This window comes from Gracilinanus agilis, chromosome 4 (assembly GCF_016433145.1).
Source record: "Gracilinanus agilis isolate LMUSP501 chromosome 4, AgileGrace, whole genome shotgun sequence".
NCBI classification, from domain to species: Eukaryota; Metazoa; Chordata; class Mammalia; order Didelphimorphia; family Didelphidae; genus Gracilinanus; species Gracilinanus agilis.
Genome location: NC_058133.1, coordinates 427,244,929 through 427,268,957, shown reverse-complemented (window position 1 = coordinate 427,268,957; position 24,029 = coordinate 427,244,929). Strand labels below are relative to the sequence as shown.

The following is a 24,029-nucleotide window of genomic DNA, read 5'->3' as shown; positions in this document are numbered from 1 at the left end:
TTTTAAATGCACTTCTTAACTTCTTTTCTGTCACTTCCTGTACATTCCTTACATTTTATGTGTACCAATTACAGGTTTTGCTTAGGACTGCCCAGTGGGCTGTCAGTCGATTCTGATTTGTCACCCACTTTAGCACACATGGGTTACATAGTTCCCCAACTCAAGTGTAAGTGGGGTATTAAACTTTTGGTGACTAAATCTAAAAATGGGCAGGATAGAGTTAATTCCATCTTCATACTCTAAAACATTTATATGTTGCATGTGTATGCATTCATGCACAGACACACGAACACATGCATACCCACACTTGTGGAATTGATTTTTTTTAGCCACTCTGTAAAACTTTCTATTTATTCTTATTAAATTTCCTCTTATTTGATTTGGCCTCTGGTCCTGACCTATAGAGTTTTTTCTGAATCACTTCTCTTTGGTTTAGTGTTAGCTATTCTTCTTGACTTTGTATCATCTTCAAGTAAGTGTGAGTAGTTTATAACAATGAAATTTATACATGTAGATATACAACCCTTTTGGCTAGATGAGGGAGAGGGAAGACTCAAACAAGAACTACTGTCATTGGGAGAATCATGATGTGATCTCCATGTGAAAGAGTCAGTCCTGCAGTACTCTGAATACAATCATATAAAAGATGGAATCGGAAATATTAAATTAAATGACCTAATCCCTTTATAAACTGAGAAGATTTAAAGAGAAAGCAATACCACAGAAGCAAAAGTATTTAGCCAGCCCTCATTAAGTCAGTTCAGTCCTCAGCAGAAGTCATACTAGAAGAAGACCCTAGTTCCAGATAAGACACATAGATAAGAAAGGGAACTAGAGAAGGAGAGGCCAGGTAGATCGGTCTTTCATTATGTGTGACTTTAGGGAAGTTTTTAAACCCTTCTGAACCTCAGTTTTCTCATCTGTTTAAAAAATGAAAGGGCTAAATTAGATTATGATTAAGATTACTTCTAGCAATAAAGCTATATAATCCTTTATATAAACCACAGTCCAAAGTAATTTTTCTGAGGGTATTTGTCAAAGATGGAATTTTGGCTAAGAATCATGTGTATAGCTGTTTCTCTGCATTTGCTATAGAGTCTGTTCTTTAAAAGAAGTATCCCTTCTTTGGCATATATAATGAATATTTTTGAGGCCTTTATGTGTCCTTTACAAAATTTTCCTTGAGTGTCATGAATAAAAGAAATTCATTGATAATATGGTAAATGAGTCAGTTCAGATGAATTGAACAAAACAAAAAACCCTCTGAAGCTTACCTAAAAACATTTACCTAAATTTGAAAGAGGAAAATAAGATCATTTTAGATAGGTATGTTCCTAAATTTCCTAACTGTGTGTAGTGAATTCCCTGCAGCTAAGATGCCAACTCCTACGTGCACTCAAAAGTTACATTCCCTAAATATGACCATATATACTTTACCCATAGGGTTCTTCAACATTACTCCTAAGGGGTTGGGTATGTATTAATAATGCTATTGTCTTGAGCTCCCATTTCAGTGCATTCTTCACAACATTATTAATTTATTAAGGAGTATCTATCAGTTATACAATGGGAATAGCTGTTGCCAACAACCCCTTGCAAAGTCTGTGGAACACTCTTCCTCTAATACACACAGAATCCAAGGGAAAGTGGGATCCTCCAGCTTAGAATATACATATGGCAAAGAAGTAGGTTCATATATCCTGGTTACACAAAATTTCTCCCAATAGACTCTACGTTCTTTTAAGGCAGGGACTATCCATTTCTCTTTTGTATCCCCACTTCTTAGCATATTTTCTGCATTTAATAACTATTAACTTATTTATTGACTGACCTCTGTATGATATGCTCAAGGAATTCTACTTAGAGATGTTTAAACATCTTTGACAGGCCCGTTATGGAGATCTGATTTTGACATCCTACATCAAATCCAATCTATTCAGGCACAGTTGTTGGTCACTGTTGCCCTTAGGACAGTACACATTTTCTCTTTTTTATTCCTGTTTTAAAGGTTTTCTGGGAAGGAAGTGGGAGAAAACTCTTTTTGTTAGCCTCCAATGTAGCGACATTAAGAAACAGAGTTGATGTAAAGACAAAAGATAGAAACAAAAATAAATAAACACATAAATAAATAAATAAATATTTTTAGTGAGATAAAGGTATATATATTTTTCCCATCCAAGTTCACAAATCCCCCAAATCTTATCTCCTATTTTAGATCTCTTGATATTACATTACTACCAATGGAGCTCATGAACTATCCTTCTGTTGTGCTCCATTTTTTTAAAATAATTTTTTATTTTTAGAAAAATTTTCCATGGTTACATAATTCATGTTTTTACTTTATCCTTCACCCCCTCAACCTGCCTACCCCCTCCCCTGCCGTAGGTAACTCGCATTTCCACTGGTTTTAACATGATTGGTCAGTCAAGACTTATTTACATATTATTGATAGTTACATTGGTGTGGTCTTTTCGGGTCGACATCCCCAATAATGTCCTCATCAACCCAAGTGTTCAAGCAGTTGTTTTTCTTCTGTGTTTCCACTCCTGTAGTTCTTCCTCTGAATGTAGGTAGTGTTCTTTTCCATAAATCCCTCAGAATTGTCTTGGGTCATTGCATTGTTGCTAGTACAGATGTCCATTACATTTGATTTTACCACAGTGTACAATGTTCTTCTGGCTCTGCTCCTTTCACTCTGCAACAATTCCTGGAGGTCTTTCCAGTTCACATAACAAGGTGGGCCATTTCTCTTGCAAAGCTTATAATTTGATAAATTCTTACATGATAAAAACTAAAAATACTAAAACCACAACCATAATATAGAAGGATTCACAATATACAAAGGGGGCAAAATACAATTTAAATACAACTATTTGAGTATAATGAGGACAAGATACCATTGCTGGGATTGTACCTTAAAGAGAACAAATATAAACAGACTTGTTCAAAAATATTTATAGCCGTGCTATTTGTGGTGGCAAAAAACTGGAAAACAAGGGTATGCCCTTCAATTGGGGAATGGCCAAACAAATTGAACAATAAATATATTTTTAAAAATACAAACAAGTATAAAAACATGAATTTTGAACTGGAAGTCATCTCAGATGTGTTCCAATACCAATCCCTACTTTGTGAATAAGAAAACTGAGGCTTAGAGAGAATAAATGATTTGCCCAGTGTCATATAAGTAATAAGTTGTACAACTAGGATTTGAACCCAGGGCTATATTCTCCAAACTTCAAATCTAGCTTTCTTTGTAGTGTACCACCATGCCTCTTAAAGAGTTTGTGAATAAGTTGGTGTTTTATTTCTTTTTCTACATCTAGTAACATTAAGCATATTTTTCTATTATTGATAGATTATTAAATGGTTATAACTATTTTTCTCCTCTTAATTGAATATTATGCAAAATAGCAAATTCTACTATGTAATAAGTATAGTGATGCAACAAACTTAGCAGATGCAATAGTTAATTCCCACTGTAATTTTTAATTCAATATAGTGGCTTTAATCATATTGATAAAGATATATAAGTGCTTAGTTTTTAGATGAAAAAATTGCTTTTGTATATAGACATTTGGTATGCCAAATTAAAGGAATCCATGTTAGGCAACCAGTGGTTACTCATCTATACTGAAACATTTTAAACACATTTATGTTGTTCTTTATTCATGGACTTTATTCTTTATTGAAGTGAATCTTTGATAAAGCAAATATTTCATCTGAGAGTCTTAAAAGTAATTTCAGTCTTTGAGGTCACCTGGGATAATGCTTCTGGTCAAGGAAGGAATCTCTACCATACCATGTGCATTTAATGCCTATAGCTTCTTCTGGAAATCCTTCTCTGGCAGGGAAGTTGCTATTTTTAATTGAAGTTCATTTTGTTAGATACAACTTCTTGGTGCCAAGAATACAGTTGAATCCAGATTCCATATGGTATTTTTTTGTAATTAAAACTTTAATATTTTAAATTTCATTAAAGCAAGGTAGCCTCCTTTTTTGACTTGTTTGATGCTACAGTTGAAATAATTCAGATTTTTTGAGTCAGAGAACCTGGGTTCAGATATCACCTCTGATATTTGCTACCTCTAAGATACCTTCCATCTCAAAATCTAGAATTCTGTGTGTTGTTTTATTTTGCTTTTCTAAAATACTTTTTTTTCTGTCTTTTGTTTTTACATCACCTCTATTTCCCAATATAGAACATTAAAGTTTACAGAGAGTTGTTTCTTCCCACTTCCTTCCCAGAAAGCCTTTAAAACAAAGAACAAAAAGGGAAAAAATGCAACATTTCAGCAAAACAAACCAACACACTGACTGAAATAAAACAAACATTGCATCTGTAGTCTTTCACATCCTAGTCCCTAACCTCTTACAGAGATTTTTGAAGAGAAATTTGAAAAAGAAACATCATTAAATCAGAGGCAAATAGTAGGGGAATGCTAAATAAGCCTAGAGATGAAAATGAAAAAAAAGATTACAATAAAAGCAAATCAAGTTTTTACTTGATTTGTAATTGAGTAATAATTTTTGCATTTTGTATTTTTTGTATTACTTAATTGTAATTGAGTAATAATTATATTTGATTAGTAATTGAGCAAAAGGTAAAATTTATTTGAACAGAAATGAAAACATCTATAAAGGACATAGAAAAGATTTAGCTATCATGCTTTCAGCCTGTGAAATATATATATGAATAACCTAATTAATTTGAATATATTGATAAATTTGATATAGTCTAAGTTCCTAATGCAGTATTAATTTGGAAAAAAGGGTTTATTTACCAAATAATGTAGTAAAATATTTTTCAGGTGATAGTCAGTTAGAAATGTACTTAAGCTGTATTTAAAAAAAAAAACAAATTGTGTAATTCAGATTTTTTCAGTGCTTCATGCCCATACGTTATTCCTTTGTATGGTAGATAGATATTTTTCAGCACACACTTCAATTTTAATATTGTTATGTCCTTTATTAATGGAAATTGCAAGCCCTTTATAGGTTTTAGTAAATTGTTTTAAAGACTTTTTGTGGCAGAAAAATTAATCACCTATGCCAAACCTGCTGATGTGTTTCGAAATTCATTTAGGTTGATCGTCAGATAAGAAACATAACTTGTAACCTGGCCTATATTTTAAGACTTTCTTGTTTTGGGAGGATTTGCTAGAACTAGAATTCCTACTTCAGGGTTAAGAAGAAAATGCTTTGTAAATTATTGTACAAACTTTTGTTCAAGTTTTAAACTGGCAAACATAGTTAAATATTCCTAGCACACATACTACAATTTTAGAATAAAGTATTTTGGGGAACTACAGTTATTTGTTCATTTCACTAGGACATTGTTAAAATATATTATTGAAATGACTTCTTAGCAAATCTCCATGAATTCAGGCTCAAATTCATTCTGCATATGATTTTAATACTAATGTTTATAAAAGGTTATTTTATAAACATTTCCTTCAAAACTCTATTGAGATTCTGATGATCAAGTTCATACCCTATCATATTAACTCATAGTTACCAATTCATTGTTATCCACTGGACAATGCAATTTACTTTACAGTACCATTCATCCATGTCTTCACTGTACCTTACCTAGACCATCTGCATTGGTTGTGTTTGTTTTATGAGGCTGAAGTGTTAAAACTTTTTTTATATTATTTGAAATGTTTGGGGAAAAGATAAATCTTTTAAAATACTTAGAAAATTGTTGCATTTTTTTTTATTAAAAGCAGTGCAAAAAAGTAGTGAGAATCATTTGGAGGAAGCTGGCAGGTACAATTAAAAGAATGGTGGAGTTGGAATTAGGAAGACCAGAGTTTAATACATACAGCCTTCAACACTAATTATCCATAACATCTAAGCAAGTCATTTAATATCTAGGAGTTTCACCTAGTTTCTCATCTGTAAAATCATGTTAATAAGAACATGTTTCACAAGATTGTTGGGAAGATCAAATGAGCTTTTATATCTTTAATTTTATTTGAAAAACTTAAGTGACATCTTTAGAATAATAAAAAAAATTAACAATCATATCATCATCATCATTACTGTTGATGGTTGGGAATAGTTCAGAGGAGCTAATATAGGCAGATATACTTAAATTCCCTATTAAATCCTTAAAGGTTGATTGGCTGAGGAGATTTACATTACTAGTAAAGTGAGATGATATGTCCTACTAATAGTCAAAAGGAGTTTTATACTGTCAGTGAAGGAACAGTTTACATAATTCTTTCTCTAAATCTTTTATTCTGTGAAAAGGAAAAGGCAGGGAGTTGAAGGGAGCATCAGGGAGTTTTCAGCTATCTGGACTCCTAGAGAAGTAAAGTAGGGTTTTTTTAAACAGCCCTAACCAGGTAAATTGATTTTCTGTGACTAAGAAGAGGACATTCTACCAGTCTGCAAGAAAAATATCCCAAAGGCACTTTGATGCTGACCTCGAAATCTAGGAAGTAAGCCTTCTTTCAAGAGAGAATTCATAGTAAGTAGGGAAAGCACCATTTTAACCAAAGTCTGGGGACTTGGTTAAACTAATTAAAATCAATTTATCATTAATCACAATTAACTATTAGTAAGAAAGATGCTAAATATACTTGAGTTTTTATTCCTTTAAAACTTTGTATGCAAATGTTCATTTTTTAATGGTTCAGACAAATCTTATTTAGCTTATAGTGCTTGCAAAACAGTAAGCTAGACTTTAGGGATGTGAGGACTTTACAGTCTAATGTGGGGAAAGTTAAAACATTTAGGTAAAGGCAGCTGGGTAGCTCAGTGGAGTGAGAGTCAGGCCTAGAGACAGGAGGTCCTAGGTTCAAACCCGGCCTCAGCCACTTCCCAGCTGTGTGACCCTGGGCAAGTCACTTGACCCCCATTGCCCACCCTTACCACTCTTCCACCTATGAGACAATACACCGAAGTACAAGGGTTTAAAAAAAAAAGGAAAAAAACATTTAGGTAAATCGGAATGATATAATGTTCTTTTGGGGTCTAAATCTATGTCCTTTTGGTATAATGTATTAAGGGAGATTAATAATGAGAAAGTTTCACTCAGGTCTAGGAATCCTGTATGGATTTATGGAGAAGATGTCAATTGAACTAGACTTTATACTTCAAAAGTATTGGGAGAATACATTCTAGAAAGCAGGCAGTAGCCTATGCTAATTCATGAAAGTTAGAGAATATAAAATCCAATCTGGGAATAGATAGCAACTGAAACATAAAAGTTATGAAGGGAAGTTATGTGAAATAAGGCTGAAAAAGTAGGTTAGAGGCATTTTGTGGAAGACTCTAAGAACAAAGCTAAGGAGTTTGTATTTTGTACTCTATTTGGATGTAGTGACTAGAGTACTGGGACTTATAGATTAGCCATCTGAACTGGTTTTAAATTTTTGTGCTTCTACTTCCTAGTTTAGATAATTCACTTTCACAAAATAATAGATCCATAAAGAGTGAAGAAATCATGGCATCATAAATTTAAAGTTGGAAGCAATCTAAGAAGTCATCTAGTCCAGGCCCTTCATTTTACAAACTAGGCATCTGAGAATCAGTGAGATTAAATGACTTGCCTAGAACCATCCAACTAGTGAATGTTTCAGGTGAGATTTAAACATAGTTTTTTTCTGACTTCAAGTTTAGTGCCCTCTCCACTATGACATACTACCTCTGGAAAAATGAAAGATATAATTAGTTGGTTTAGCCTTAGCAAGTTGCTTTTGTTTTACCTTATCTGAAAAAAGAGGGAGGAAGAAAGAATAAATGAAAGACAGTGATGGTTTGAAGGAGGTATGTACATCATCTTAATTTAATAAAGTAGGAAGTGTGACCAAAACACCACCAATATAACCTTTTGACAGTGTACCATAATTGCATGGAAAGTATCTAATCAGTGCAACAAAAATTTTATTCATTGCTTACTCTGTAAAAAAAAACAACAAAACAAACCTACATTGGGTAAAAGAAAATAGAGGCAACATGGGAACAAGAATGTCATCTTGAGTCTTGACTTCAATCAGCCAGCCAGCATTTTAAAAGGATAAGAACCTACTATGTGTGAGGCACTATTCTAGGGCTGGAAAATAAAGACACAAAAATGAAACTGTCTCTGCTTTCAAGGAGCCATCTGTCTCATTTCCATTTAAGTAGTCAGCATTTTAGTCCTCATTTACTAAACTATTGTAACAGCTTTTGGTTGTGTTTAGATTTATGTTTCCAGTATCTCTCTTCCCTGATCCACCTGGATACTAACATAGCTCTTCCCAAGTCATAGGTTTGACTATGTCACTCCTCAGCTGGGATTGTACTGAATACAATACTGAATACTGAAGAAACTTTTCAGTCTTGCATTTAAAGCCCTCTACAATCTTGTTCCAACTTACCTTTCTAGTATTATTTCACATACTCTCACTATGTTCTCCAGCCACACTGTCCTGCAAGGCATTCCTACAAATGCAACTTTCTGTTTCCCATTTTTGTGTTTTTCTGCTCATTTCTGCTTCTTAAAATCCTTGTATTTTTTAAAGCTTCAACTCATATGCCATTTCTATAAACATCTATGATCTCTTTCTGGTCTTAATGCCCTTTCTGTCTTCAAACTACTTTGTATTGACTTATCTATGTGTTTATTGTGTTCCTTAATAGAATATAACTTGAAAGTAAGGATTGTGGAGGTTTTGTCTTTGTATATCCAATTCCTTGTTCAGTACTGCCACATGATGAAATTCAGTGTGCTCTTAATAAATGTTTTTTTGTATTATATTTTGCCAAAGATAGAATCTGTTATGGAAGCCAGGAATGAGGTAGCAGTCTCTTACAACAAAGAGAAGGAAATCAAAAGTAGAAATTTTGAGTTTCACTTTCAGTTAAAAAACTTGCTCATAATCACACAGCTAGTTTGTATTAGAGGCTAATCTGGAGTTCAGTTTTTCTTATGCCTAGTAGCTCATTATTCATTATCATGATCTCTCACCTTCTTTCTCTTCCTCCCATCTGTATATGAATATGCATACACATGTAAATATATACATATACATGTATATATAAATACACCTCTGCTTCATTCTAGTGAATACTGCCCTCACTTGGGTTATGCCTATTTGTACTATTGTTTTGTCTTATGATTCTGATCCCTGTTTTTCAAAACAAATTCTATTTCAACTACTCATTTTAGCTATATATGTACTTTATGTTTGAAGTATGTACCTTTTAAACACCATATTGTTGGATTTTGTTTTCTAATTTATTCTGATATCTTTGACGATTTTATGGGTAATTTATCCTGTTCACATATATGATTGTGAAATGTTTTTCCCACCATCTTATGCTCTTTTTAAAAATTGGTTCAGTTCCTTTAATAAAATAATAATATAATATACAAATATAGCATGGATATAACTAGGAGAACTTTGAATTTAACATATATATGTATATATATGCATATATATATATATATATTTAGTTTAGTTGAAATGCTTTTGGAGACTTCATCCCTTTTTTAAACTCTAACAATTATTTCCTTAAAGTTGACAAGATAATGTCCTCCTAAAGGCCTTATAGAAATTTCTATACTCATTCCCCTTTAGCTGACAGATTTGTATTTAATCCACTGATTTGCACCACAAACTTCCAAAGGTGGCTCTGTGGAGTAGATGTGATAGCCTAATTCTTTCAAAGGTGGCTCCAAATCAGCCATAGCAAACTGGGAGGCATCTTGAATTTCTTTCCTCATTTCCACATCAATTTCTTTTAATTCTTCAATACTGGCAAGTTTGTTGCTCACCATCTATCCTTGAGAAGCATGAGAGGATCACTCTTATTCCTCACTTCCCGAATTTCTTCATGTGTATGATAACTAACACCAGGGTCACTCATGCTATGTTCATGATACAATATATCTATAGTTCCATCAGCATGAGGCTGTAAGATTTAAATTAATATCAATAACTCCAAGTGTTATATTTTTATAAGATTTATTAGTAATCACTTGAAGTAGAAGAAAAAAATAGTAGTACAAAGCTTAAGTATGACCAAGAGGGGCAAGGTTACACCAAAATATATCCTCCCCACATTATCATGCAGTGTAAGCACCTATCATAAGAGAGTTCTGGGGAGCAAATTCCTTCTACAGATCTGTAATAGTTGTTCAGTCTATCAAAAATGGCCCTTTTCTGATCTCCAAGAGCCACAAATTTTTTTTTGTTGCCTCACAGACACATAGGACATCTACTCTTATTCCTAGAATATAGTCTCCTCTTTTGTAATAGTCAGTGCTAGCTGCTGCTTTCTTTACAGAAGTTTCACTTCCATATTGATTATTTTCACAAATGAAAATACAAAGCAGTTTCCACAAAGCTACCAGATTATAAGTTTAAAATATCTGGCCTTGATTAGTGGCACAATCTCCATATAAAGTAAAACAAATTTCATATTTTCCATTGTACTTGCAAGCCAAGGCAATTCCTTTTTTTCCCCCAATTCCCTATTTACTAAAAAGTTGTCAAAAGAAAAGGAAATTAACGAATACTAGTAATCTATAATTGAAGTAGTCTTATTTTGTTCCTTTACTATTTCAAGCTTCATTTGGTCTAGACCACAATCATTGGTTTTTACCCATTTTCTCTTTTTTTTTAATCTTCTCTTTTTGATCCAAGTTTTAAAGGTGATTTATTTTGCTTCTAATTATTCCCAAACTCTACCTTCCTTTTTAAGCTCTCCTCTTCCTTTCCCTGCATGTTTCCTGCTGAATTACTACTCCAGATTGTGTGTGTGTATGTATGTGCATGTTTATCCTTCCTTTTTCTTGGTTCCAGTATCAATGAGTTTCACAAAATACATTCTACTTGCCCCATCCCTCCTCTCTGGGTACTCTCCTGGAATATGCCGAGTTATGAGAAATAGTAAATTTCTCCCTTTTGTGCCTCAATTCTTCTTTAATGCATTCCACTTTCCTTAATTTTTGTTCTCTTTTAAAACAAAGCACAACAAAGCTACTTTAGGCCCTACATCTATCTTTCTTTACTCCCTCTGTGATACTCAAAGTCAGCAAGATACTAGATAGCTTGTCTGTTTAACCCTTTTCCAAATGTAAATACTTCATCATCATTTTGTCCCTTCCAATTAATCCAATATATTTACCTTTCTAGATTCCTCTTCTTTTGTGATTAAAAGATTTTACCCATATCTATTCTTTTAATCAGGAATTCTTGAAAGTCCTCTAATCTGTTAAAATTCCATTTTTTTCTTGTAGAATTATCCTTGGTTTTAAAGGATTCTTCTTCATAATCATTTTCTTTTTTCTTTTAAATTTTTGTATTCTACTATTTCATCTTTATTAAGGTAGAATATAATATTGTGTGACTTTAACATTTTATTGGCATAGGTAGGGGAACTTATATGAGCTCGCTTGCTTGGAGGGTAAGGAGACCTCATATAAGAAATTATACTTGATCTGAACTTTGAGGAAGTGAGAGATTCTAAGAAACCCAAGTGAAAAACACATTCTAGGCAGTGGGAGGAAAAGAATTGTTCAAAAGCATGAAGAAAGAAGGACTTTCATATAGGAGTAGTGGCAAATAGGATATTTTGTATATCATTAGGTCATAGAAAGTATGAGGGAAAATAATGTGTAAAAAACCTATAAAAGTAGGCTGCAGCCAGAATCAAAAGGGCTTTAAATGTAAAATAGAGGTGTATTTTATCACAGAGGCAATAGGGAGTTATTTGAGCTTTTTAAGCTGACATGTATGATATAGTCAGCAGAGTACTTTAGGAAAATCAGTGGTAGCTATGAGTAGAGAAGGGAGATGATACAAAGAGAGCAATTATGAGTCTATTGTAAAGGTCAAGAGATGAAAAGTGATGGAGATTTGAACACGGGACAGTTATTTTATGGGTACAGAGAAGGGAAAAGTTGTAAAAGATGTTTTGGATATAGAATTGATAAGACTTGGAAACTAATTATATATAGGAAAAGATAGAGGGAAGAGGTGAGAATGACTCCAGGTTTAAGAATTAGTGTAACTGAAAAGGTGGTGTTGACATCATTGACAGAAATAGTAAAGTTAGGAGGAGCCTTGAATTTGAGAGGGAAAGGAAATTAATTCTGATTCATGCATACTAAATTTGAGATCTCTATGGAAGTCCTGTTCAAGATGTACAATGGTCAGATGGTGATTTTAGACTGGAACTCATTAGAACAATAAAAGGTAGACATATGTAGCTGAGAGTCATTTGTAGAGAGATGATAATTGAATCTATGGAAGCTGATGAGGTCACTGAGTAAGAAGATGGAGAGAAGACCCAGGCAAGTACTTTGGGGTATCACCACAGTTTGTGGCAGTCTTTAGATGTGACCCAACAAAGGAGACAGTAGGGAGGAATAAGATATGTAGAATAATCAAGAGAAAATAATGTCACAATAACCCATAGAGTAGCCAATAGTATCAAATACTGCAGAGAGGGCAAGAAAAACAAAAATTGAGAAAAATCATTATTTTCAATAATTAATAGTATTGGTCACTGTGGAAATAACAGTTTCATTTGAGTAATGAGAACAGAAATCAGACTTAAAAGGGATGAAGAGTTAAGGAACACATAAATATTTACTGCTTTCTTTTAATTTGGGGTCAGAGAGTAAGAATTATACCTGCACTTGGGGGCAATTTGGGTCATTCTGAACCTCTTAGTTAAAAAATTGACTATACACTCTGTTCAAGGAGTACCGTACTTTAACTGTAAAGAGACCCAGAAAATATGGCAATTGGCTTACTACCAACTGTATCTTCATAGTTGGAAAAAACTGGTAGCCCTACTTAAAATTTCTAGTCATCCCAGTAAACTCTGATTTATAAATCTGAACCTTTATCTGAACACAAAAATAATTTTAATATATTAATGATCAGATCCCAAACTGCAGCTGATGTTGACATCAACCAGTTAAATTAAGTGTAATTCATATTTGGACAATTATCTAAACATGTAGTCAAGGAGTCAGTAATTTAACATTCTTTGAAACAATGAGATGGGTGTTTACATACCCTGTATTAACATTTTTTGGCTTGTTCTAATTTGAGATTTTTCTTGTTTTATTTCAGTACAGATCCTGCTCTCTTAGCTAGGAGAGAAACTTGTCATCTAATGTAAAGATTAACCTGGTGGGAATTCTGTAATATGCTATTGTTTTGTTGATTATCTTTACTGCTTGATGGCTTTCCTAAGACTGTGTGGAAAATAAGTATGCTAAAACTTGATACGATTTTCTTTTCATTTAGTTTTGATGTTTTCTTTTTTAAAGGTATGATTATTTTTACCAGTGAAATCAATAGAGTTGAAAGCTTGAAAATGGATAGATGTTAAGACTTCCTTTTAATTCAGCCTGGTATTCTGTCTGCCTGTCTTATAAGAACTTGACTCTTTTGTGTGAATTTGCTGAAGTATTTGTCCCTTATGAAAGCCAATATAATCAGGAGAGCAAGCATAGATAAAAAAGTTACGTAAAATTGTATTTTAGTAGCAAGACTGTTTTGTGACCATGTTCTGCAGGCAGACTGGAGGTGACAGTATTATTTACTTTTTGTTGCTTGGGGTCCAAAGAGAATAAATTGCTATTGATTTTTGAGACATTACAGTGAAGTGTCTGAATGCCTACAGAATAGCCGGGTGGCAGGACAGCCAGTGATTGTATAGAACCTGCCTTTGAAAATGAAAATTCATTTTCTTGTTATTGTCATCAGGATTTTTTTCTGATTCTTGCAGTCAGTAACAAGAAGATGTTTGTGGGGAGCAGTTAGTGTTATAGAACTATTCTATTCCCCCACCCAAAAAATAGAAGCCAGTACTTACAAAGCCATTTGAAATAGATAAATTCTATGTATGTAGTTGTATGCATGTTGTTTCCAATATAAATGTAACATTTAATGTTGTAAGTGTCATATCCACTTTGCCAATGACACATTGACATTTTCCAAAGATCTAGCAGGATATAACTGGAAATTAGGTGCATTTAATTGTAAAGTGTATCTATCATGAAAAGTTCATTTTCTTGTTCATTTCTCATTTTGTTATCCAGATATGACCTTTAAGTATGTACATTTTTAATCAATCTAGAGAAAATTGGAAAAATCTACTTATTTGTTAGATGTATTTTTCATCTAAACATATTCTTTTTCATATTTCTTACATGATGTCAGTCACCTTCATAACTGCCTGGTGTTAACAGGGAGCTGGGACAAAATTAGTGAAATAATTACAAATATTACTTGATTCTTGAATATAATTTTTTTATGGTCAATCATATATATCCAGTGAAATTATATAGGATGACTCATATTGCCAGGATTCCTTTGTATTCATTGGGTTGTCTTCTCTCTCTCTCTCCCTCTCTCTTTCTCTCTCTCAATAAATCATTACCTTCCGTCTTGGAATAAATACTGTAAATTAGTTCCAAGGCAGAAGAGTGGAAAGGGCTAGGCAATGGGGGTCAAGTGACTTGCCCAGGATCACACAGCTAGGAAGTGTGTGAGGCTAGATTTGAAGCCAAGACCTCCCATCTCTGGACCTGGCTCTCAATCCACTGATCCACTTAGCTTCCCCTTGTCTTCTCTTTTTGATGTAAACTTCCATGCCAAAATTACTGGTATAAACACAAACTCACTGCTAAGCTATTATAATTATCCCTGTTGGAACTAAACTTTATAATACTGGAGAATGGCAATGGAAACAGAGGATATAAACTGCTGTAGCTTTCCAGTATAAGATAGTTCTTTTGAAAGAGAAACGTATGCACCCAAAGTCATATGTAATCAAGAAACTTACAGCTGAATTTATTATATTCTTAATATGCCCAAGAAGCCTAGAAATAAGTAAACCCTAAAAATAAAACAAAAGAGATGATGATACCCTAAAATACTTTTCTTGCAAGTTGATGACCTATGTAGGCTCTGAATTTTTGGAGTCTTGGTTTTTGTTCTTTAGTATTATAGAAAAGGTAGTCTTTTTTCTTTGCATCACCAGCACTTACCCTACTCCCTGATTCACAATTGATGTTTTAAGATACTTAATTGATTGATTGTTTGATCTTGAAGTTAGAGAGTCCTGGGTTTCGCCCTGGTTTGCCAATTTATAGATGTGTGTCTTTGGGCAAATAGATTAACCTGTATGGGCCTCTGTTTTCTCTTCTTTGAAATAGGAATAACAACTTTATAGTTTCTGTGAAGGATCAAATGAAATCATGTATATAATGAGCTTTATAAACCTTAACTGGCTATGTAATTACAAGTCTCTGTTATTTACTTCTATGTGACTATTTTGATTTCCTAGGCAAACTACTTTCCTACATGAACTATTGCTACTATACAATCAAATGTTGTATTTTGAATGTTTCCCAAGGAGAATATGGTAGAGGCAGATATTCTGGCCCTAGGAAAAAGTGGCAAGAATGATTTTCCTGTAAAATATTTGAAAATCTATATGACTAACTTTCTTGTTAAGTGTTTTTAATGCTTATTTCCCTATAGGACATAAATGCCATTCTAGTAGGGGACTATCATTGTCAAATATGTTTGAAAAGGTAAGATTTACAATGTCTACTGATATAGAACTTGAATCAGGAAAAGTTTTATGCATGCCTACAGATATATACATATGCATGACATATAGGTATATACAAATATATAGTAATTTTATAAATTTGTGTGTATAAAAGAAGCAGTATTTTACATGTAAAATAAGGCTAATATAATCTTTAATGCCCTCTTCCTCCCTTTAACATAAGGATTAAATGTAAAAATGGGTGAGAAGTCCTTTTTAAATACTATTTAAAATTACCAACCTTTCCAATAGAACATATGCTTTTTGTTTGTTTGTTTGTTTGTTTTTTTTATAAACCCTTAATTTCAGTGTATTGTCTCATAGGTGGAAGAGTGGTAAGGGTGGGCAATGGGGGTCAAGTGACTTGCCCAGGGTCACACAGCTGGGAAGTGGCTGAGGCCGGGTTTGAACCTAGGACCTCCTGTCTCTAGGCCTGACTCTCACTCCACTGAACTACCCAGCTGCCCAGAACATATGCTTTTTAAAGACAGGTGACTTTAAAAAAATTTTTATCCTTGTAGCCTAGCACAGTGGCTTCTACAGAGTAGATGCCTGAGAAATATATGTCAAATGTAAATTTTATGTAATTTATTCTACCTAATGCAAATTCAGCCATAGTGAGGTTAACAAAAAGATTATTCCTTTTGTTCAGTTGTGTCTGATTCTTGTGACCCATTTGGGATTTTCTTGGCAAAGATATCACAGTGGTTTGCTATTTCCTTTTCCAGCTCATTTTTAAAAGTGAGGAACTGAGGAAAACAAGGTTAAGTGACTTGACTAGGGTCATATAGCTAATAAATGTCTGAGGTCAGATTTGAAGTCATGAGCTCAATAAGTTTACATTCTACTATAGTAGTAACTGATATTTTTATAGAAGTAATAAAGCACTGTACATACACATTTTGAGATTATTCATATTATAATTTATGTTTTAAATTAAGGTACTATGTGGTATCCTTTTGGGGGATGAGGAAACTGATGCTCACAGATTATTACTTGATCTTTTTCATACAGCTAATAAGGACCAGAGGCTGTATATGAATCCAAGACTCTTTTGATTCTAACAGTGGTTTTTTTCCACTATACTACCCTAATTAATTGGAAAATTTCTAAATATATCATCTTTTGAATCCTATATGTTGGGATTATCTACTTTGTAGATTGTGTTGATTACTGACCAGACATTTGATTTTGTTGAAATAGGGAAATCTTAAGTAAGAAATTCAGCTACCAGAGCAGATCAACATCTATTTTGAAATATATATTCTTAGAGAGTTACTTGTTTCCCTGAGGTTAAATGCCTTACCAAATGTGAAACACTAAGCATATATCAGACCATGTACTTGAATCTATGTCTTCCAGCCTCAGAAGCCCCTAAATTTGTTTTTGTCTTTTGTGTTATAATAGCAATTCTTATTTCCTAAAAACTGATATTTCTTAAAGAATTCAAACTGACTTATAAGTTCATTCTGAGTATTTTTCCCAATTTAGGAAAAACAGTAGGACTTCTTATTATCAACATGCTCGGTCTCCTGTTTATATGTAGAATCCATTGTGTATAAGAATATTTAGGTTTTAAGTTATTTTGTATAATATGCTGTTGGCACTTATTGCCTAGTTTTTAATTCAAAGACTAACCAGACACCTGAGATGCTATAAACTGTTTTCAGTCTCCTGTATATCACTGTGTTGTATAGATGTGGGATTCATGTATTGAATTAGCTCATTGTTAATGATGATTTATGCCAAAGAAGTAAAAATAAAAGTTATTACCTAGAATGAACATGGTTATGTAATGAATACAGGAATGACAAGGACTGCTTTAGTGCTTGCCAGGTACAAATGCAAAGTTAAAAAGGCTCAGAGCCTTCAGTGCTTTAGGTAGATCCTTTATGGGAGAACTTAGGTAAGAATCATGGAGGCAGGAATGGATATGGACTGGTTGAATTCTGCACCACTGGAATGATTTCATACAGTTAAGTCAAAGATTCATTTATGAAAGAACTGAAAATGTTCCAAGTATCATTATGTTTGCTGTCCTCCTCCTCCTCCTCTTCCTTTTACTTTTTGTGTGATTTGTGCATGTGGGAGTAGGAAGGAATGATCCTTAATTGTGTTGCAGAACTGTTATTTCCTTTTTATATTTGTATTTCCCAATGCCTCTACCAGTGCCTTCCATATAGTGAATGCTTAATTGTTTTATTTGTTATTCTTGTTAGCTGCTTAGTAAATTAACCAAATTAATTTAATGAGTTTGGCCAAAGTGTTTTTGAAAATTGTTTTTGTTAACAGGACATTTTATTTTTCTTAGAATAAAATCTTTGCAAAGATGCGTTAGGCAATTACAAGTAGTAGCTATGGGACTTGAGATCCTCTTCCACTTTTAAAATTTCAACAGTGAATATGCTTAAATTTTTACTACAAATTTACTTTTCCTTATCCATAACTGACAATATAGTTGATTGTTCTTTTAAAGTAAGTTTGTTTTTTTTTTGGCAGGGGAAGTATGCAATGTAATGTAGGTTTTGATGATATTTCTTAGTTTTCTAGTGTGGATCATAAAGGCTATAATTATTTTTATTTGGCATCAGATGGGTTAATGACAATGGTGTACAAGAAAAAAAATTTTGTGATAAAAGCAAAGTTACTTTGAAAAATGTGCTTTAATTGAAATCCCATTTTAAGAGTAAAATTATATTATTGATTTTGATCAAAATGTCCTAGACACTGATGTATTCATCAATTCCTGTTTCACTAGGGTTATAAATCTTTTAGCAGAAGCACAAGAACGTGAACAAGATGAATATTTTCAAATTATAGTGGCACATTTCTTATAATGTGCAACTTTTTTTGATCCGTATGTAGTGCAGGAATGGAAATGGATTTTGAGAAGCACTGTAGAAAAGTTATATATAATGATTCTTCTGTCAAGAATCAAAGTCAAATGATAATCCTCTGTTCTCAAATAGACTTCTCTACCCGGGAAACTCAATGTTGACTGAAAATATCTTTAAAAGTCAAAGGAGAAAGAGCAGAAAGTATTTTGTTTTCAAGTGTAGTCAGAAAAGGATTGTATTTAAAATTGCAAAATTCTAGTTCCTTAAATGTACTTATCTAAGGAAGGTCTAAGAATAAAACATTTATTTTTCTTGCTGAGCTATAGAGGTTTGAAAGATTGTATATGATTAATCCATAAAAAATGGCAGACCCCTGAACCAACATTACCTATGTAAATGGAAGGCTTTTCACAGCAGGATATATTTTACTGCTTAATGCTCCCCACTGTATACTATTTCTCCTATTTACCATTAAAGAATTTTATGTGTTAGATGCTGTTTTGCATACAGCTCTTGTTTTAAATGTCATGACATTAAAAATGCATATACCCACTTGAAAAATTCATTTTAAAAGGTCCTTTAAATACTGTTTGTCTTGAAATAAGGTTTCAATATACTTGGAACCCAAGTGACTTAAACAATGTTGATGCCTAAGTACCTAATTATCCTTCAGTTTATTGAAGATGTGTTGTATAGGAGATTCAACATCAAATTCCACTTTATATTCCTTTCATTGTAGTCAGGGGGCAAGGAGTGCTCAATATGCTTTCTTTCCTGAACAGAAAGATAACTTTCCATACGCTTTCCAAATTCCCATGGAATGATGCTATGCAGGATGAACACAAATATTTTCATTTTAATTTTGAAAATTATTTATTTAATTATTTATTTGATTTTGATTATTTAATTTTGATTAAAGTTTTAAGACCCGAATAAAGATATTAAATAAATACAAATGGCCAATAAAAATCATGCCACCTGATATTGTGAATTGAATGTGTATTGTGTATTGAATATAATATTGCATATTGAATGTTTACTATAAATTCCAGGACTATGAAATAGAGTATACCTTTAGGGAAGTATCTCCTGCACTTGTTCACCTAAGGATTGTTAGCTAGAAACCAAATAATCTAGTCCCTCATCTTCTCCATTTCACAGAATCAAAATTAGGTGGAAGGGACCTCAGAAATCATAGGTTAGTTCCTCTGACTTTTCTAGATGAGAAAACTGAAGTCTAGAGGAATTAATTGACCAAGGTCACACGGTGGTGATTCAAACCCACATTTTCTGACTGACAATCTATTACAATACTGTTTTCATTGAAAACCCATTGCCCTCTTCTAGTGTCTTGCCCATAGAAGGGATACCATAAATGTTTGTTGTGTTATACAGAATTGAATTATCTCATTTGATTATAAAAATAATTCTGTGAGGTATTATTATTAATAATCTTAAAAATTAGAAAACCAAGAACTAAAAATGCAGAGTGCCTTGCCCCAGATTACACAGCACTTTTGGGACATACTAAGGATGAGAAACTGGATCCTCAGATCTCACTGCAGGCATCTTTCCACTATAAAATTAAAATAGCATGGAGCTTCTCCAATTATTTTTGCTGTTTTTGTTTTCAGGTGAACAGTTTAGAGAGAATAAGGTTAGTTTTCTATTTAGCACTTATAAATCATTTGGATATCCTTCATATTCTGATACTAAATTATATGTTATAATTAACAGTATTTTTATCTTGTTCATGAAGAGGAAAGTGATATAAATGATAATCCGATACTCTGTATATTTTTTGAGTAAGACCAAGTCACAACCACTTTTCAGTTTGTCACTGGGTTAAATGGCATACATGATAGTTGTTACATTCCTCATATTAATATTTGTCAGATGTTGTCATGGACTTAATAAGTCTGGACAAAGCTTTGTGAGATGTTCGACCTCTTCAGGATATGACATAATGGGTTCATGTGTTCTGATGATGCTGACACGACATTTCTGACTTTTGAATAGGTTAAAGCCACTGTGGTGTTGTCCAGTTACATCTGAGTTTTTGTGACCTGCCCCCCCATCCCCGCCCTTCAACTCCCCCAGACAGTTTCTTGGCAAAGATACTAGAGTGTCTTGTTATTTCCTTCTCCAGTGGATAAAGACAAATAGAGTTTACGTGAGTTGCTCAGGGTTACCAGGATACTAAGGATCCAAGGTAGGATTTGAACTCAGGCCCTCCTAACTCCAGGTCCAGAACTCTATCCACTGACCTACCTACCTGCCTTTAGACAAGCAGTAATAGCTTTAAAAAGGTGTGGGAGTTTGGTGAAATTATGGATGATTACAAATGTGAATGATTGCTTGTCTCTTCTTAAAGGGGAGAAGGAAATAGGAAAGAAAGAGATATTTATGAATTACCGTGTGCCAGGTTCTGGGCTAATTTTTTTATTATAAATTAATATTAAAATGCTAATAACTTTACAATTATTATTTCCTTCATTTGATCCTTACATACCTTAGGGAGGTAGATCCTATTATTATCCCCATTTTATAAGTGAGGAGACAGGATGAGAAAGATTAAGTGATTTGTCCAGGGTTATCTAGCAACTAAATGCTGAGGCTAGATTTGAAGTCAAAGATACCTGACTTCAGGCATAGCGCCTTAATCACTGTATCTACCACCTAGCAGCTTTTCTGGTGCTTATGGTACTAATTTCCATTAATAGTACATCTTTGGTGGAAACTTTATGTTAATACAAAATTGATATTAGAATAAATTTAGTTCAGGAAAAGTAAAAAAAATTTTTTTTAGTATGTGATTTTTATTTATGTGATTTTTAGTATGTGATTTTTTATTAAAAGAATGAACCTTATACTTATGTGTGCCTGTAATTGTAGAAACTGAAAGAGAACACTGTTTATTTCTATGTGGGATTTTCTATCCACAGGAGAAAAGGTTCAGTTATTTGACTCTCAGGAGAATATCCTTTTGTTATTTGTATTTCACAGTGTACATTGACATAAATAAATCTCATTTTTTCTTCTTTATGCACATGTTATTTTCTTTTGTTGTCTCCAAAGAGATTTGATGCCAGTTTCCCCCTCCCACAGAATGTACCTCCCAATCTCATATTAATGCAACATTATGACTTAGAATTAAAATGCTTGAAAGAAAATTCAAAGTTTATGATCCCCCAAGCCACCATAATTCATGCATACTGCATAAACAGTATATATTAGGGGCATACATTTAACTGCATATCCTTACCAAAAAATACTACATATATGCTACAGAAACACTGAATTACAATTACTGTGGGAACCATAACTTTGAACTTCCTGACTTGTGTGTTTAAATTCTCAACCTAATGTCGAATTAGCATAATGTTTTCACTGAATACATTATTAGTTCCAAACAGGTTTGTTGGTAAAAAATATTAAAAATATAATACTTGTAAGATTGTCACATTTAAAATGGGATAATCAAAAACATTTAAATATGTTTTAATATGACCTTTAATAAAGAGTTTCTTCAATATCTTTCATATGTTCCAAAATCTACCTACATGGAGTTTTAACTAGGCAGGGAAACATGAGGAATAGAAAAGAAACAACCTTTTTTATTTCTAGATCATTTGATAGAATCATAAACATTTTTGTATTGAACTTAGAAACCTAGTCTAGACAAGAGAACAACTAGTTAGGACTCCTAATTATGCACATCAGGAAACCAAATGACCACAATGTAGGCCATTGCTGTCTCATTTAAATGATTAGTTCGTTTCTATTGTCTTGGTATATAGATAGCTCCTTTTGTAACATGCATTTTTAGTCTTTTTAAAATGACCTTTTTTAATGAATATATATATATATTCATATATATAAGAACATTAAAAAAGAACTTAATATTTCCTAAAATAGAATTATCAGGTGTGAAATCGTGGCTTCAAAGTGATTATTGTTATTTTTTGCAAAATAAAATTTCTAAGACTCACTAGTAACAGACATTTAGGATATTATTGGAATCTTTAAAAAGTATTTTCCTTACTTGATAGTGTTATATTATACATATGGCATTAAAGTGGTTGTATTTCTCATGCTTGGAGCCTAAAGGATAAATTAATAAGATATAAGGTAGTAAAAAATTTAGAGAAGAGGTGACAAAATAATGCACAGAGTTATTTGATGGGTCTAGTAATGCTCTACATAATAAAAGTAAGTTTGATTAGTTAACTTGGCCTCAAGCATGGTGGTCTCCATGCCACATTTAGCATTTTCCACTAATATAGTGACTTCTGAGGTATCACTTTTTAAAGATTTTTACCCTCTCCTTTCCATATTTGCCTATCTTCCTACTGGTGATACACAAGAAAAAGAGGATATGATGGTTCTAATATCACAGAAGGGTTGGTGAATAGTTTTGATTTTATAAAATTCACAAATTACATGGGTTTCTTTAATAAAAAGGTTTTTTGTTACCATATATCCATCATAGCTCAAAATTTATTATCACTATCACTTAAAATTCAGAGTTGACATTAGGTTACTGCTCTTGAATTTATAGATTAAAAAGTACTGTTACTTTGATTTAATTAAACCCCCCAGTTCCTAGCATTGTGTTCTAGAGGAGAGTAGATATTTGTTTAGATTTAAGGTGGTTCATTCAGAGAATATGCATATACAAATATGTATAGGGTCCTCAGTAGCTCCATAATGAGAAGTTCTTCAGAAGAATTATATTGATAGTAAATATTGAAGAATATAGGACTTGACTTTTCTTTGGGAATATTTTGACACAGACATCTCTTTCTTTAAGCAATCTGAATGCTGCATGATGATCTCACTAAGGTGCTTTGCTGAACCTTATCAGGCAATGGGCAATTGACTCTATTCCTTATCAAATATTCCTTTTAGCTTTTTCTGGTGAAATATTTTCAGTCTTTCCTGCATTTTTGGGGCAAAAAATATTCTAGATTTAGGAGGCAGCAACAAGAGCAAAAAATAAAGTAAACCTACAAAGTGAATTATATAATTTTACCTAAATCCTTAGTCTTTATCAGGGCAGAATGAAATTATGTTTGTGTTTTGTGTGTGTATTTGTGCATGCACATGTCTGCATTTGTTCTTAAAGCAAAGGAAAAGTTTTTGTCCTGTGTCTATTTAAAGCTTGTCCAAAGTTTTACCATCTTTGGCACTATTTTTTTTACATTTTCCCCACTAAATATTTGTAGCCAAATCCTATATACTTGGTAGACTAAAAAATATCCTTTTTTTGCATTGCAAAAAATCAGCTGGCCAATACAATGAAACTTATTGAGTTCATGAATATATTGTATTTAGACTAGAATTATGTGTGGCTTTAGAATTACCTAAGAGAACCACCTTATTTTGAAGATTTAAAAAACTGAGTCCTTAGATGAGTTATATAGCTTGCCTTAGTAGAATCTGCAGAAATAGAAATCCTATTACAATTTGGTTATGAGGCTTGAATAGAAGTCTGATTGATAAGAACCAAAATATTTTGTTAGAATGGAGGCAGGTCTATATGACTGAGTCTAGTTTAGTATTCAAATATAATTTTGTTTGGTAGAGACTCCAGGAAATCATTTATAGATT

The 24,029-nt window shown here is 32.9% G+C and overlaps 1 pseudogene; it reads right to left on the bottom strand.

The window, feature by feature from the left end:
- Positions 1 to 9,571: 9,571 nt before the first annotated feature.
- LOC123246665 overlaps positions 9,572 to 24,029 on the bottom strand; it is a 78,977-nt pseudogene continuing 64,519 nt past the window's right edge.